Source organism: Perca flavescens, chromosome 22 (genome assembly GCF_004354835.1).
Source record: "Perca flavescens isolate YP-PL-M2 chromosome 22, PFLA_1.0, whole genome shotgun sequence".
NCBI lineage: Eukaryota > Metazoa > Chordata > Actinopteri > Perciformes > Percidae > Perca > Perca flavescens.
Genome location: NC_041352.1, coordinates 968177 through 986341, shown reverse-complemented (window position 1 = coordinate 986341; position 18165 = coordinate 968177).

Sequence of the window (18165 nt, the reverse complement as noted above, 5' to 3'; positions counted from 1 at the left end):
TAATGAAACTGTAAAAATGTAGTCCAGTTGATGGTGGTTTGGAAAAATCATAGGGTCCATCAAACAGGATAGGAACAGGCCGCAGGGGACTGCAGAGAAAATCATCGGCGCCAACCTGCCCCCTTATACTCCTCCAGAGTCAGGAAACAGGCAGGAAGCATCATTACAGACCCATTACCAGAGGTGTCAAAAGTATTCACATTCATTACTTATGGAGTTATATTCCTATCTTTATTCAAGAGCGCATTCTTTCAATTTGAGAGCATTTCTCACTGATATTACGTTCAGATTTTGTAATAATTTCCCTCAAAACCTTGCTCTCACACTCAAATGGTCATGCTCGCGCTTGGATTTGCTCTGCTTGTGCTGAAACTTTGTGCTCGGACTCAGATATGTTGTTCTGTGGACAGATTTCCTGCTCTCAGCTTTGAACCTTCTCCTCGCAATCAGCCTGATTCTGCGCGCTTGCAAATCTGCTGCTCTCTGATCTTTCCTGCGCGCTTGGATTTTTCTGTGTTACGACACTATCAAAATTCCACAACCAATAGAATGCCAGGTGTAGTGTTGACCAATGAAATGATCCCTGCCCCGTTGAGGGTGCGTTCATTTTATGTGAGAACATCCGTTGCAGCCGGCTCCTCTGTAACCATGGGTCTGTAACCCAAGTTTATTTAACCCCGCCGTCCATCGCTTTATTATTAGTATATGTCAATAATGTGCACAGAATGGTCGACGGTCTTTCACCTGCACCCATCAGGAAACGGGAGAAAGCTTTGAAGTGGGACATATCGAGTTACGTAGCTACACAACCATGAGGGTGAGTAACTAATTAAGCACATAGCATATGGCGCTAGCCTAGCTTGATGTCTGTAAACAAATAGCTTTTCTTTAAATCAGTAGTTTAGCTAGCTAGATTGAACGACATATGATGGACAGTATGTGTGTATTTACAACTGGTATTTAATGACCCCACTTTGTAATTTGTCCTCGTTTGGTTAACCATGTTCCTGGGGATTTGGCTAATTTCAAACATGCTAACATACAGCCTAGCTTGATGTCCGTAACCAAATAGATTTTCTTCATAGTTTAGCTAGATTGAACAACATATGACCGATAGTATGTGTATTTTTCCTCGTTTGGTTAACCTTGTTCCTGGAGATTTTGCTAATTTAATGTTAGAGCCAATAGTAAAACCTAAACTGTAATATAACTGAAAGAACACCAGAAACTGGATTGTTTGTGTTCGTTTTTGCATCACTGTTGTGTGTTGTTCATCAGAATTTAGTCTTCATTTCTTCATATAACATTAGTTTGAAAATGATGGATTCATATCAGTCTGTATAAAACGTTGTAATGTTAAGTACAATGTTATCACTATAATAAAAACAGATCTAGAATAATTTGCTCCTTAAATAGCAGTTTTTTTTAAGGAATACAAAGCAAACTGAACAGAAAAAACAAGCATTTTATTTTCTTTTCTTTTCTTCCAGTTGAGAATGAAGGGCTCGACCAATGCTGCATCATAGCAGCAGAGTCTTATCACCAGCCCATGAAAGCTAGAAGTCACCCTGCTGCTCCAGATCTACCTACTGTATGACTGGCTACAGACTACAACCATCTGCAACATCATCAACAGCTGCAATTAAAGTCTCTTGGGGTCATATGGGACTCGGTTGTTCTCCATACTGCATCGTACACTATATTATTTTTCTGTTTTGTTATATTAGTAGTCTACAGACAACACTAAGTATCATTACTTAATCACAGTATATATTATTCTGGTGTACACTGTTGATGTGACTCACTGCTATTGATTATACGTCACTTTAGCTTGCTACTACCTCATAACTTTGCCTTAATTGCTCTTGTTTAGTTAATTTATTTTCTACTAGTTATATATACCTCCTATTTAATTCAATTATTCTATAACTTGTGTTGCAATACCTGAATTATCTCCTCTTGTGAACACTAGACTTATCTTATCTTTATTTTAGTTCATATCATAACCCTGCTCACAAACTCACCTGTAGCTGGGTCATCAGTTTGCCAATATCAATGTTCCTGCTACAGTAAATCCTACAGGCAAAGTGTACTGCTTCACAGGAGTATGAACCATACGCTTTTTAGGTTTTGTGTCAAATATTGTGCAGTTGGTTATGAATTACTTATTGTTTAGACATAGTAAATTAAAGCTGTTTAACAACCTGCAAGTGTCCACTCTGGTAAATTTAATTATACTGTTTTTAAATTTAGATTACAGAAAATGAAAAACCTATTTGCCTTGATAAGGGTTTTAATTTGTTGCAAGTATGAACATGGCTTTAATAATCTTATTGCTCTGAAAAACCACAATGATTTAAGAAATATCAGTGATACTTAACATTTATTAATTGATTGTTTATGTGTGCAGACATTACAGGCACCTATTCATGTAAGCAGAGAACAAAATAGTTTGTTCTCTCTTTTATCACTTGGATTATGCAGGTGATGGTGCAGAAACGGGTGAAGTCCTTGTAGATCTCTGGCACTTTGAGGACAGACCGATCCAGCAACTCTCCACTGTTGTCTTTGTATAGTGTGCTCCTATTTAAAACAAATTGATAGACATCAACACATAAGGTATTAGGTGTACATAGCTTTCTTTAACATCATTACTATCACTACTTACCTTACCTTCTCTGGATTTGTGGACATCACAGTAATTGTCTCTCTTGGGCCTTGTTGTGCACCCTGTGAATTTAAGCAAGAAAGAAATGATAAGTGTATGTAACATGATTTTACAATTAAATTATTATCAGACTTGCCAACGTACTTGGTTTGTGCCACTAATGCCTGCCCTCTGCACACAGGTGAGTACAGGGGGAACCAATGGGATTTTGCGTTTGGAGTAATGTACGGACTGGAACAACACAGTAGTGTGGTTGTACAACACTGGTCCATGCACACGGTGCAGCTCAACAGGGGTACTTCAGCCCCACCTGGAAGAAGGGAAACTGAAACACAATACTTGTTTTTTTTCTGTTCAATTTGCTTTGTATTGATTTCATAAGGGTAAAAATAAATAACTGCTATTTTAAATAGTGTTTTATTATAGGAGTGGAATTGTACTTACAACTTTCTATACATATATATATATATATATATATATATATATATATATATATATATATATATATATGAATGTTATTGTTAAAATAATGTTATAATAATTTAGAACATCTGAAAAACATGCAACAGTGATGTAAAAACTGATACAAACAATCCAGTTTCTTTTGTTTTTCAGTTATATTACAGTTTAGGTTTTACAATTGCCTCTAACATGTCTGAAATTAGCCAAATCCCCAGGAACATGGTTAACCAAACGAGGACAAATTACAAAGTGGGGTCATTAAATACCAGTTGTAAATACACACATACTGTCCGTCATATGTTGTTCAATCTAGCTAGCTAAACTACTGATTTTGTTGAGGTGTGTGGCGGGAGAGTGAGGACCCAAATGCAGAGAGCAGGCAGGCAGGCAAACGTTGATGTTGAGGGTTTAATGAAAACAAAAAGCGGCAGTACACAGACTGGAAAACTCACAAAAACAAAATTGACGGGAAAAACATAGGATGAAGCAAACTGACGCAGGGTCACAAACACAAGGTACAGGGAGGAAACACAAGGGCATAGCTACAAACTAAACAGGTGCTGACACAAAACGATCTGACACAAGACAAGGGGAACACAGAGGCTAAATACATGAGGTGATGGGTAAATCAGAAACAGGTGAGACAACAGGTGAAGCACATCAGGGCGGGGCAAGACAATCAACAAAGGTGGGAACAGAAAGCAAAGCCAGACATGACAAGACAGAAGACCGGACTATCAAAATAAAACAGGAAGCAGAACATAAACAGGGAAACATGAAATCGACTAAACACAGAAACTTGACACAACACTAAACACAAGGGAGGACAACAACAAAAACAGGAAACATACAGAAAACTACGAAGCAACAGAAACGGCACAAGACACAAGGCAAAATACAGAAACCAAAACAGAATGCAAGGCATAAACACAGAAACCACAACAGATTTAAAGAAAAGCTATTTGTTTACAGACATCAAGCTAGGCTAGCGCCATATGCTATGTGCTTAATTTATGTTACTCACCCTCATGGTTGTGTAGCTACGTAACTCGATATGTCCCACTTCAAAGCTTTCTCCCGTTTCCTGATGGGTGCAGGTGAAAGACCGTCGACCATTCTCTGCACATTATTGACATATACTAATAATAAAGCGATGGACGGCGGGGTTAAATAAACTTGCGTTACAGATCCATGGTTACAGAGGAGCCGGCCGCAACGGATGTTCTCACATAAAACGAACCCACCCTCAACGGGGCAGGGATCATTTCATTGGTCAACACTACACCTGGCATTCTATTGGTTGTGGAATTTTGATAGTGTCGTAACACAGAAAAATCCAAGCGCGCAGGAAAGATCAGAGAGCAGCAGATTTGCAAGCGCGCAGAATCAGGCTGATTGCGAGGAGAAGGTTCAAAGCTGAGAGCAGGAAATCTGTCCACAGAACAACATATCTGAGTCCGAGCACAAAGTTTCAGCACAAGCAGAGCAAATCCAAGCGCGAGCATGACCATTTGAGTGGGAGAGCAAGGTTTTGAGGGAAATTATTACAAAATCTGAACGTAATATCAGTGAGAAATGCTCTCATATTGAAAGAATGCGCTCTTGAATAAAGATAGGAATATAACTCCATAATTACTCAGGTAGAAGTATAGATCCTAGGGTTTAAAACGACTTCTGTAGAAGTTGAAGTATCAACTCAAGCTTTTTAAGTAAGAGCAAAAGTGTAAAAGTGTAAAAGTACTGGTTTCAAAAGTACTTAAAGTATAAAAGTAAAAGTAATCTAAGGAAAAAAAAAAAAAAAATATATATATATATATATATATATATATATATATATATATATATATATACACACACACCAGTATTGTTTATGATTGCAATGTCGCTGTGCTAAGCTAAATAAGCAACGTTACCAATTTTCAACCCTCCTGAAGCGAGTCATCCAACAAAGTTTTACCGGCATGTAAACGTGGACCTCATTTACAGCAGAACAGAAAATCTGTGACCTTTCTCTCTCCCTGTTACAAGCTTACACTAGTGATGACTAGCTAGCTTGGTCAATAAAATATAATAATAAAAAATATAAAAATATAATATAAAATATTATGACAGATTGTCTTTAGATCAAAGTATTTTCAGAGTCTTCTAGTTAATGTTAGGCTGTCATTAGCTGTCACAACATTTATCACCAGTCTATATTGTCAGGATCAGTCCCTGTGTAATCTGGAACAAACGGAAGTACATTTCCAGGATGTCCCTCACCTTCCGCTCTCTGTGCGTCATTATCAAACTTGGTTCGTTTCGGGAAAAAACAAACTTCAAATTAGCAAGCTACACGCTGATGATGGCAAGTTATGTAGAAAATGTGGATGATTGTAAAGACTTACAAGATGTGTTCACAGCATTTACTATGGACGAAAGTACACACTGCGACAACACAATTTATAAATATCTGTGTAAAATTTCATCTCAATCCATTCTGCAGTTGTAAACTAACATTAGTAAAAAAAATGCCTCTTTCGAAACCTTTAACCTCTAAATGTAAGTGTAAGTTCTGTTTAGCAATCCGTTCAAAGTTGCACTACATTTCAGCAGACTGGTCTGTAGAAATGTACAGAGGGCTTTAGCAGCAGCAGCAGCATGGGGAGCTCCTCTGAACAGCAGATAACACTGAGTAATAAAGCTTTCTGCAGGAGGTCATGAACGCTGCTGCTCCATGATTGTTTCCTGAGCTGCAGGGCAACAATCAATCCACTCTCTCCTCCTCTCACACTTTCCTTTCACCTTATTTATATCCCTCTCACCTCCCCACCTCTACCTGCTGCTGCTGCTGCTGCCTTTTTATTTATCTCTATTGCCTATTTTCATCTCACCTCTTTGTTGTTAAGCTCATTTGACATTCCTCTCACTGTAAAAGATGACAATTGTGTCTTGTTTTTGTGTATATTCTCTGTGAATTGTTTTGCTGAAAGGAAAGCAACACTTATTTTTTTCTGTTGTAAAATGAGACTTTTAATGGCTATGTTAATTACAGTGGAAGCATGAGTCTTACTTGTGTCAAATCAACTGTGAAAACTTGTAACAGTTACCTGCTGCTGTAATCATTTGAGTGGAACCCTCTTGGTGTACTGGATACAAGATGAGGTTCTTGCTAATGTTGTTGTTATATTGCAGTGCTACTGTATACCTCTTCCATATTTTTAGCTTTTGTCTCCTCAGTCCAACAATCATCTTATTGTCTCCTCTCTACTGTTTCGGCACCTTTTCCTCTATTAGCATTTTTGCCATTGTCCTCATCTGCATTCTTTTTGACTTTCCCGTCCTCTGTTTTCAAACAGTGTCTTCTCTTACTTTTATTTTGTGGGAACACATGTTTAGAAACTGAATTAGGGCATCACATAATTCACATACAGTCAAGGCAAAAAGAAAACTGGATGGACTGGGGCTAAGTTGGTGGTAACAGTATCAGCTCAACATACTACAAGATCACATGCTCTATTTTACACAAAATTAGGGTAATAATCGGTCTTAAAATCACGTCGTGTGATCCTGGCTTTGGCTGGGACCACAATGCATCTTTGACAAAGCATAATTGTATCCCTAAAATAATAGTTTACTACATATCTACTCCAGACTTCTAGCTTCATTCTTTCAGCAGCTCTATACTCCTTAACAATAAGAAGTAGCAATACACTACAATTATACAATATAACATTCAAAGGATGGTTTAAAGGTTCTTTTTATTGCCTTACTGTATATCTAATATTTTACTCCACAACTTGACCCATATGACACCAGTTTACAGTGATTAATCACCCTTTGGAGTTGGTGGGTGTGTGTTTGTGTGTGTGTGTGTGTGTGTGTGTGTGTGTGAGTGAGACTCTCTCTGTCTGTCCGTCGGTCTCTCCCTCCGTGTGCCTGATCGTGTCTCGCTGTGAGAAGTTAAGAGGAACCTAGGTGTTTTATTTTGAAATGTGTTTATTGTATCAGGCTGCACTGTTGTCTTCCTGTATGTGATTACCTGCCTGGCTTGACACATGCGCTCGCGTATTGCGCTGTGGAGCGCGGACACTACGCACCCAGTGTGGCAAGACAGACTGGGTAACATGGGCGCCGAAATAAAAATAGCTACGCTGCTACGCTGCTTGCTTACACGTGCGGTGTATTCCATCTGTAAGGTTGTATAGGTAAATTTGCAATGACGGTTCTAAGTTGTCATAAAAGCAAAAAACTGGGATACAAGAACCAGTATGAAAATACTGAACAAAATCCTCAATGTATTATAGTGAACATTAGAAAACATTAGTAATAGCTGTTCGAAATTGATTACTTTTGTGAGTAAAAAGCAATTTTCTGTTGAGCCACCAAGATGTTTTCAGATTAGATGTCATGACAACATGTCGAAACAGAACACTAACATATGAAGATCTCCCTATTACTTTCAGTTGTCCAAAACTACAATTAATGCCAGCCTGACATGTAATCCTGACAAACAGCGGCCTATATTTGAAGATCAGATTGTTAGGTTTCTTTTAGATGCAATCTTCCAATTCTAAAACAGCATAAAACAGTTAAGAAACCTTTGAAAAGTATATCCTAGTTTTGCATAAACGTATTCACTTATTCCCACTAAATATGGTAATCTGTTAAAAAGGTTGAGGTATTGTGAGGTATTAACACATCTGTGATGTAGAGTGATGAATCTTCTTGGCAGAGTTTAAAAAAAAAAAAATCGTGTATTTTGCAAGGTCTGTAGGAGAGACTTTTAAATCTGGCACGAAGGAAAAATTGTGCCCGTCAGCATGCTCAGTTATAAAGGGATAATTGCATCTTTGACTCACAGAAAGACATATTTGCCCTTAGAATTGAAGCAGACACACACAGTGTCACAAATGGGCTCAGTTAGAATGACAAATGGGGTTTGTGTAAGGGATAAAACGGAAACTGAACTTAGGTCAATAAAACAATATATTTTGGAAATTGTGTGATGATGATGTCATCAAAGGAAACAATGCATGGATGTGGGAGATATGAAGACATTTTATTTAAGTGCAAGCTGGATAAATGTATGAGCTAGTGAGCCAATAAGCCAGCTATATAGCCAATAGAGCCCAGGCTGACCAGGTTAGCAACATTAGCTGACGACCCCACCCAAATCGGCAATTATCCTCCTGAACTCAATCAGGACAACTAGACACACACTCACACACAGACACACAACTCATTTGCATATTGAGATCTGGTCACAATTTGATTGGTTTGTTAGATGTAGTAATTCAGTAGGCTAAATTATCACAATGTATGAGCTCTAATGAACATGACCATACACTACTGTATTGTGTGTTTAGTGTAACTTAGCAGTTCAGTAGTATTTCCCAGTGGAAAAACTATTTGCATAATGGCACATGACATTCAAATAATAACATCTTTCAGGGGAAATAACCAAATGTAATACATTCTTTTGCTAGATGCATTTGTGTAGTTTTGTACTCTGAGGTGATGGGATGTCTAGTTGGAGCAATCGTCAGCTTGTTGTACATGTCATTGACACAGTGTTCATGTCATCACTATGCACTCCCCCTGCCTCATCTGCCATTGGGCGTAGTGTTTTCAAATGTGTCACACTGTGCTTCAAGGTCTCATTCCATAATGTATGACCCACCACCCTCCAGCACTGACTCAGCAGGTGTCTCAATATGTTGCATATACCTCGGCCTATTGCGAGAAACACAGGCAAAGATACTGCATGCCTTTCACTGTTTTCATTTCATTTGTCTCATGCTGCTCCCAGTGCACCATTATCAAACAGCCTTCTCCCTCTTTGAATACATAAGATAGTGTGTGTGTGTGTGTGTGTGTGTGTGTGTGTGTGTGTGCGCGTGCATGCATGCATGTGCCTGTTGGTATTGATCTTGAAGAAAATTGGAAAAGAATCACTTTAAAGCAAAGAGTGCCTTTTACAAAAACTTGTCAGTTGGACTATTGTGGTGAGAAAAATATTGAAACGGACTCAAAGTCACAATCAGAGCACTTTTTTCTGACATCAATTAAATAGGACAACAATAAATGTGTTGCAATTCAAGCTACATTGTTTTCAATATCTGCTGGAACGTCTCCGTTACTTAGAAGCCAAGGTAAGCAAAACGCGGGTATTTTGGTTACGGGTAGGCTATCTATGGTGACAAACACTTGTAATGCAACCTGTGTGAAGAGCAACGACAATAAAGCTGCACCGATCAATATTCTTTATGTAAACAATGGAATATTATTATGTATAATGACAAAAGGTGCTTATTCAACAGACGTACTGCCATGTTTACATTTTACAAACACTGCTAACATGTAGCTACATGCTAAAGTCGGGGAAACCTGTAATCCTGGTTGCCGATCTTGATAATTTCTCTTCAGATCACATTCCTGCTGGAACATGTCCAGTTTGGAAGCTTTAACCGTCTTGGGTCCGGGGTGTTTTCAGACACGGATAAATTTGGCATACTCTGATATTATTGTCAATTTGAACAAATCTAAGCTGTATTTATTAAAATACCATTACTGTTTTGTATTCAGCACAAGTTCATCTATAATAATATCCAATTAGATAATTCATGACTGTACTTTTATTTATTTATTTTATAAAGGAATTTTAGAAGGAATTTGTGAAAAAAACATTACCTTACCCATTGTGACGAACCGTTTTGATCAAGTCTTAGGCATGTAACAAGCACAACCAATTTCATCTGCTCCATTGTTTCTAAAACTAATTTGCAATCTAACAAATGTTTGTCCTTTTGTTTTGTAACCAAGAGTTGGAAATGAGTGTGGTTAATGGCTCTTTCCACTGAATATGCAAAAGGCTTGTTCACAGGTGCACCCCCACGCACACACACTCTTTCAAAGAGAATGCCAGAGTGTATAGACATTAGACAAAGACTAAAGTAATTTTGTTGCATTTATTTGAACCACACCATTTCCAGTATACCCAGACTAAAACAGAAGATCAGAACTAAATAGAAGTATAAGAATAAGTTTGTATGCACAACAAGGTATGGCTGAATAAATCATAACCAATTATACAGCAGTTGAATATGTATTTACATTTGGAGATCTATATTGCTACTGTTGAACAAGAGGAGGTGCACATAAAAACTAGCTAGAAGAATGCTACATTTGATTCTACACTATCTGTTTTTACTTACTCATCATTGGGTTGGGTTTCCTTTCCTGCAGCTTCACCTCTGTGCTCAGCTGCCTATGCACCGCGAGTTTTGCGTTGCTATTTTGAAGTTGTCGGCTGTTGTTCTTCTGGTGCATCCTAATTTCTGTAAATATATTCAGAATGACTAAACAGTAAATAATATAATGTGGAATAAGTAATGTTACCGAGCGTAATAAACACGAGCATTGCTGCAGCGTCAGTTTCAGCTTGCTCTGAAGCCACATACACCGCACAAACACACACACACACACCGCACAAACACATATGCTGTAGCGGGTCCCGATTAGGTCTCCGCTGGCAGATATATAGATAACCCTCTGATAGGAGTGCTCTGGAAGTATTGGAAATATTACAGAGAAATCAGTGACGCAGGACAACAGTTGCTCATTCTCCATTCACTCGGATTATATTTATTTTCAATTTTGGATCTGCAATCACAAATTATTTTCTGTTATTTTTGTCTGCTTTGCATTGAAGCACAGGTTATATCAACATTTGGATAACATGAAGCCATGTATTCTTCAAAGGTCTGTGTTCACATAAATGGGTCCTCACATATTTCCAAACATTAACTTACCAAAATCTGTATGAAACCAAAAACAAACATTTTCCCTTTAAATCACATTTTTGGTCTATCATCAATCATATCTGCACTTCTTTCTTTAGACATCTGTCATCTTTGTTCTCTTACCAAAAGAGTATTTTTGTAATAACTGTACATTTAATAAGTATTCACTTTATACAACAGAATAATTCTCATTTGCAGTTAAGCTGTATTACATTTACATTACACTATAAGAACACAAACTTCAATAATATATATACATATATATATAGCGCCAAGTTATATACCTCATAACTTGGCGCTCAACTCTATGAACTGAATCTATATTGATGTAATATTAACGCACGTGCGCCCTTAATCCAGGCCGTAGTCTGTGCCCTCAAACAAGGCCGCATTGTAACTGGTCTTATGCTGTACATTCACATTCACGTTTTACACTTAACAGTGTAGTACACACATAGCTGCCCTCCACACACACCGAAACCCACAAATGTCCCGGAGCCGTAAAGAACAAATAACATAAACAATCTGCGGGCGTCGGCCGCCATCTTCTCAACTGCGTACTGTCTAACTTAACTGTTTGCACATTTGACATACTTTTAGTTAACAGAGCACACATCACCGGGGATTCATATAAGCTTATAAACATGTGTAGTTACATAAAAGGTGTGCAACTAACCTGGAAGTATTGGAAATATTACAGAGAAATCAGTGACGCAGGACAACAGTTGCTCATTCTCCATTCACTCGGATTATGAGCTTATCTTGCTCTGCGTATCGCTATATGTCCCAGTGTGACGCTGCTCGTGCTTACTGCCACCCTGTGTCCATTTTAGGAAATACATGAAATTGGGTGATTCTTCCGTAATTTCTCATTAGTAATCAATTATATAAATCAGAATCAAATAAAATACTATTCCAATAGAAGGAAATTAAACAAAAAGTAATAATCTCCACAAAACCCATTTTGTGGGTGTCACACTACGATTTTTTATTTCCATGAAAAAGCAAGCAAGGATAAAAGAAGAAGAAAATGCATGCAGAAAAAAAAAAAAAAAGAGCAGCGCTGCAGCAATGGTGATATTTCACAGTAAAAAGTGCTGCTATACTCCGTTACAATCAGTCCCCGGCTTCAACGACGGACGGTACCACTGTCGTGCTGTAACAGGGTCCAAATAACTGTCTGTTGAATTGTGTTAAAGCCTGTATGCCTGTATTGACATCAACACGCCCATCAGGTCCGATCTAGTAGCTACCTGTTTTGAGTGACCAACACATAATTACAAGCCCCCTCTGCGGCTCCTTTTTTAGCTTTTCGGCATTTTTCAGAACTTTATAGTTTTTAGTTTTTCGGCCAGCAAACTCCACGCTCATCAAGCATGGTTTCTGCGTGGGCAAATGTAGGTAGCTAGTGCTACATAGTCGAGCATTTAGCAGCTAAAGAGCCAGATATTTGAAGTTATTGAAGACCAAAAACAGAGCTAAAAGAGAGTGAATGTGATTTATATAAGTCACTTGGCCAGAAACACAACTCTGAAAATGTGGCTCTGTAACTACTGGACTTCTGGATGCGTCCCCCACTGCTCGAGCCTAAACCCACTACCCCCAAAAAATTAATGTGAGGACTGATGTTTTCGCCAGACGGCCTGATCTAGTCTGAACGTGGCCTTAGGCAAGGCAAGGCAGCTTTATTTATATAGCACATTTCAGCAACAGGGCAATTCAAAGTGCTTTACATAAAACATTAAAGAGCAGTTAGAAGACAATTAAAAACAATTTAAAAACATTAATAAACAAATAAAAAACATTAAAAGACAAGAATAAAATTGATAGTGCCGTATAAGAATAAAAGTTACAGTGCAGTATAAGAAATTAAAGTTAATAAAATAGATTATTTAAAGAAAAGCAACATCAAAAAGAGCTTTAGCTTAGATTTAAAAGAACTGAGAGTTGCAGCGGACCTAGAGTTTTCTGGGAGTTTGTTCCAGATATGTGGAGCATAAAAACTGAACGCTGCTTCCCCCTGTTTAGTTCTGACTCTGGGGACAACAAGTAGACCTGTCCCAGACGACCTGAGAGGTCTGGGTGGGTCATAATGTAGTAGCAGATCAGTAATGTATTTTGGCCCTAAACCGTTTAGTGATTTATAAACCAGTAAAAGTATTTTGAAATCAATTCTTTGAGGCACTGGAAGCCAGTGTAGAGACTTCAGTACTGGAGTGATGTGATCCACTTTCTTGGTTTTAGTGAGGACTCGAGCAGCAGCGTTCTGAATCAGCTGCAGCTGTCTGATGGATTTTTTAGGGAGACCTGTAAAGACACCGTTACAGTAGTCAAGTCTATTGAAGATAAAAGCATGGACAAGTTTTTTTCAGATCCTGCTGAGTCCTTTAACCCTTGAAATATTTTGAAGGTGATAATAGGCTGATTTTTAATTATGTTAATGTGGCTTTTAAAATTCAGGTCTGAGTCCATGACTACACCAAGATTTCTGGCTTTGTCTGTTGTTTTTAACATTGTCGTTTGAAGCTGAGCGCTGACTTTCAATCGTTCCTCTTTTGCTCCAAAAACAACCACTTCCGTTTTTTCTTCATTTAATTTAAGAAAGTTCTGGCACATCCAATCATTAATCTGTTGAATGCACATATTTAATTGTTGTATTGGGCTATAGTTCCCTGGCGATAAGGTTATGTAAATTTGTGTGTCATCCGCATAACTATGGTAACTTATTTTGTGGTTTTCCATAATCTGAGCCAGTGGAAGCATGTAGATGTTGAACAGAAGAGGCCACAGAACTGAGCCTTGGGGAACTCCGCACGTCATATTTGTATGCTCAGATGTATAATTACCTATAGACACAAAGTAGTCCCTATTCTTTAAATAGGATTCAAACCACTTTAGTACTGAGCCAGAAAGACCAACCCAGTTTTCCAATCGGTCAAGCAATATGTCATGGTCTACCGTATCAAATGCAGCACTGAGATCAAGTAATACTAAGACTGAAATTTTCCCACTATCTGTGTTTAAGTGGATGTCATTAAAGACTTTAACAAGAGCCGTCTCGGTGCTGTGGTGTGGTCGAAAACCTGACTGGAAGGCATCAAAACTGTTGTTTAGCGATAAGAAAAAGTTGAGTTGTTGAAAAACCACTTTTTCTATGATTAGACAGTTAGACGGTGGGGGGCCACAAAGGGCTGCTGAAAAAAAGCAACTGCTTGTGGTGAAAAGTTGAAACGGATTCAACTTTTTGACCGCTTCCAGTCTGAGAAGAGAGTATGTGAGCATGTGACTGGTAAACAGAATGAAGACTTAGCTGCACTTTATTTGACAAGCTACAAAAATGTGAAACTTCTGTTGGGTTTACCTAGGACTTAATATTTTACTAGAAGAGGCAAGTCTTTGAGGATTAGGAGGGTCTTATCTTTGGATTAACAGTGTCTCAGTGTCTTTCCCAACAGGACTATTCTGATAACATGGGCTTTCGAACCAACTGAATCCCCCCTGTCTACAGGCCTGTTCAGTTAGCCACAGGTAATGAAACAGTATAGCAATACAGCAGCTACACCTCCGGACCTCTCCCTGCTTCAATAAACTGTTTTTGGATCATGAAGATTAACACAAAAAAACCACTAAATTGTGTTCTCTGAATAATTAAGAGACCTATTATGCTTTTCCGTATTTTCTGTCATTCGGGAGGGGAGCTTAAAGGAGAATTCCGGCCAATTTTTACGTTAATCTTGATCGCTATAGCTACGCGAGTACTTTCGATAATCATCCCAAAAACAATCCACGGAGCGGTGGTGGTGTGGGTATGTCCTCCAGAGGACAGGTCATGTCATGTCTTGAAGTGTATTCCCCCCTAAAAAAACAATAGTGCGGTAGTAGCTGTTAGCTGCTAGCTGCCCTCCGGTGAGTGTGTACAGCCAGATAGCTGTTAGCCGTTAGCTGCTAGCTGCCGTCCGGAGAGTGTATTCAGCCAGGCATCTGTGATAATCATCCCAATAAAAATCCACGGAGCGCCCGGTGGGTTGGTGGATATCCTGCATAGGACAGATCAAGCCTTTGCAGCGAAAGGTTTAGATTATTTCCCCCTCAAAATAGGTAATTGAGCACTGTAGTGGTTATGACCATATCAGTGACTATGTAACTACATGGAAACGGGATAAACGATGTCTGTGGCTTGCACAGTAATAGCGTTATTGAAGCCTAGCTGTTGCATCGCGGTCTCCTGGGAATTCAGTTGTAGCAGAAAAAGGTAAACAGTAATTTGCAGATTGGAGCGTAGTGTGTGTGAAGAGTGAAAAGCGGAGTTGTTTATAACGGAAGAAGCTTGGAGTATGAAGAATATAGCAGATATGCAAACACGGAAGAGCCTTTTGCGTTTGATGGTCATCCTTATTTATTCGAACCAGAGTATACAGGCGAAGAACTAGCCTCAAGAGTTGGAAAGAACGAGACTGACAGACAGAGGGGAAACAGGCAGATGAACTTGCTGCTCCAAGCACAAGCTAAAGGTAGCCTTCAGTAACTGGGGGACATAGCCACACCACCGGGCGCTCCGTGGATTTTTATTGGGATGATTATCACAGATGCCTGGCTGAATACACTCACCGGACGGCAGCTAGCAGCTAATGGCTAACAGCTATCTGGCTGTACACACTCACCGGAGGGCAGCTAGCAGCTAACAGCTACTACAGCACTATTGTTTTTTTTTAGGGGGAATACACTTCAAGACGTGACATGACCTGTCCTCTGGAGGACATAGCCACACCACCACCGCTCCGTGGATTGTTATTGGGATGATTATCACAGAAGCCTGTCTGAATACACTCACCAAACGGCAGCTAACGGCTATCAGCTAGCAGGGCAAGCTAGCTACTGGCAGGATCGAGACAGGGACCAGGGTAGGTGAATTTAAACAATGTCTGAGTTGAAAACGCATCTTGTTGACACGTAAGGGCCCTGTTCATGTGGCACAAACACATTAATTGCATTTTGTGTCTGTTAAGAGGCACAAAGGCACTCTAAAACTTGCCCCGAGCACTGCCGTTTTAGCTCAGGGGACGCTTGTAGTACGTAGCTGCAGCTTCTCCGTGTTACCTGCACTGATTTGGGTCGGGGTTTTTTCTATCGAAAGTACTCGCGTAGCTATATCAAGATTAACGTAAAAATTGGCCGGAATTCTCCTTTAAAGTGGTGCTCCAACAGAGCGTCTCAGACAGAGGGTGAATACAGGCACAGAAGCCATGAGAATTTTGAGAGAAAAGGACAATTCCAGCACAAAATGAACGTTGTTTGTCATCTTTTAATTCCTTTCATTCTGTGTGTAGTAACTAACATGACTTGGAATCTAGAATGAGTGCACATCATCTACAAACGTAACTTTGCTAAATTGGATTACAGCATTAGCATGGCCGAAACTGTTAAGATGATGAGTTTCATGTGTTTTAATACACTTGTGAAATTCCCTTATAAGAAGTGAACAAAACCAGAGCGGAAGATATCTCCTTTATGTTGGATCAAATAGGCACTGCTTTAGAGGGGAAAAAAGTTCTGCAACAATAAACTCTCATATTTGATAGGCTTAATTTATTTCAAAGTATACATTAAAATAGATTCAGGATATCTTACCTTTGTTCTGCCACAAAAAAAAACTGTTCAAACTTACTTTCAAGCAATTTGGGCATGAATTCCAGTTTTTAAATTTCCTGTAGAAGTGCTTTAAATCACAAATGAGTCCTGATGAGTGGGTTATGCATTTTAATCTTTATAGCTGTATTATTTATAGTGAGGAGTGCTCTCACCTCCAGTGCATCACATTGCTTTGATGTGTTGCCTTTCAATATCCCAGTGAAAGAAAGCTCTTTATTTCAGGGTATTATCATAAGAATGTGGTGCAGTAAAAAACAATTGCTTCATAAGGCGGGTAACACACTGGCTGCGTGGCGTGAGCGTGGCGTTTCAGTTGCGTGTCAGCTGCATGGATTTCTCTATGTCTTTACACACCAGAAACATGTCTGACACGGCACTGCTGCTGCTAGCCTTGTCTGGACACATGGATGTTTCCCAATGATAAAATGAAATACCATGTTAAACATAAATATATACTGATCTGATTGCAGCAAAGACAACGTCGGCAGTATTGACGGCAAAATAGGCTACAGAATATTTAGTTCTGTATTGACAGGTGCAATATTAGAAAATTGATTTTTTTAAATTACATTTATATATCTGCATTTATATCAAAACTTAGAGACTTTCAAACATCAACATGTCATTTATTAATATGTATTTGTGTCAAAACAACATATAAACATCTTTTTGTATTCTATTTTGCCTGGAAACGCTTCCAACACGCTTGCGTGTCGCGTGAAAATAGGCGTCGGTTCTATTTCTAGCAGGCACGCATTTTCGGCGTGTCACGCAGGCAGTGTGCAAGCTCTAACCTGTTACCATGGGAGCCGAATTATAAACGGACACGCCACGCAGCTGACACGCTCACGCCATGCATCCAGTGTGTAACACTGACAGCTTTGACCACTTAAGAATGAGGTGGCGACTGAAAATCAAACCACATGACATTTGACTGCTACCATGTACATTCATACAGCTGATTGCCATTAGCAAATACTGTAAGTTGTTGAAGAAAATGTAATGGATTAAATTTATTACGGTGAAGTTGAAAGTATTTGACTGTGTAATGTCAATGTAAACGCTGACATAAGGTTAAGACAAGACGCATGTCTTCTCATAGTTTTTTTTTTAAACTACACAAATGTAACTAGTCTCGCATTGCCAGACCTATCTCCACAGTTCTGCGGACACCACACATGCATTCCAGGATGTAATTGGTTGTTTGAATGATTGCGATGGTTTTATTCTGCCCTGTTTGTTTTTTGTGACTGATTGACTGCAAAATTGAATTGAATTGCAAACATGTATGTATGATATAACTTTAACCGTTTGGTTAAAGTTATATCTGTGTTTATCTTGTAACTGGATATGTAGATGAGATTGACTTTGGATGGATGTCGATGGATGGTGTAGCCGATGCCAGTGTTTCCATGTGTTAGCAAGGTATTGTTAGCATGAATAAAGCGTCACCTATGCTATTGTATGTGTTTATTGGTAAAGTACAACAACTATTTGTGTTTTTTTATTATATTTAGACATCAGTGTGTGAAGTTGTGTGCTCCCTGGTTAAGCCCGTTTTCAGAGTCTGTATTCTGTGGAATGTATTGAGAAGGTATTTTT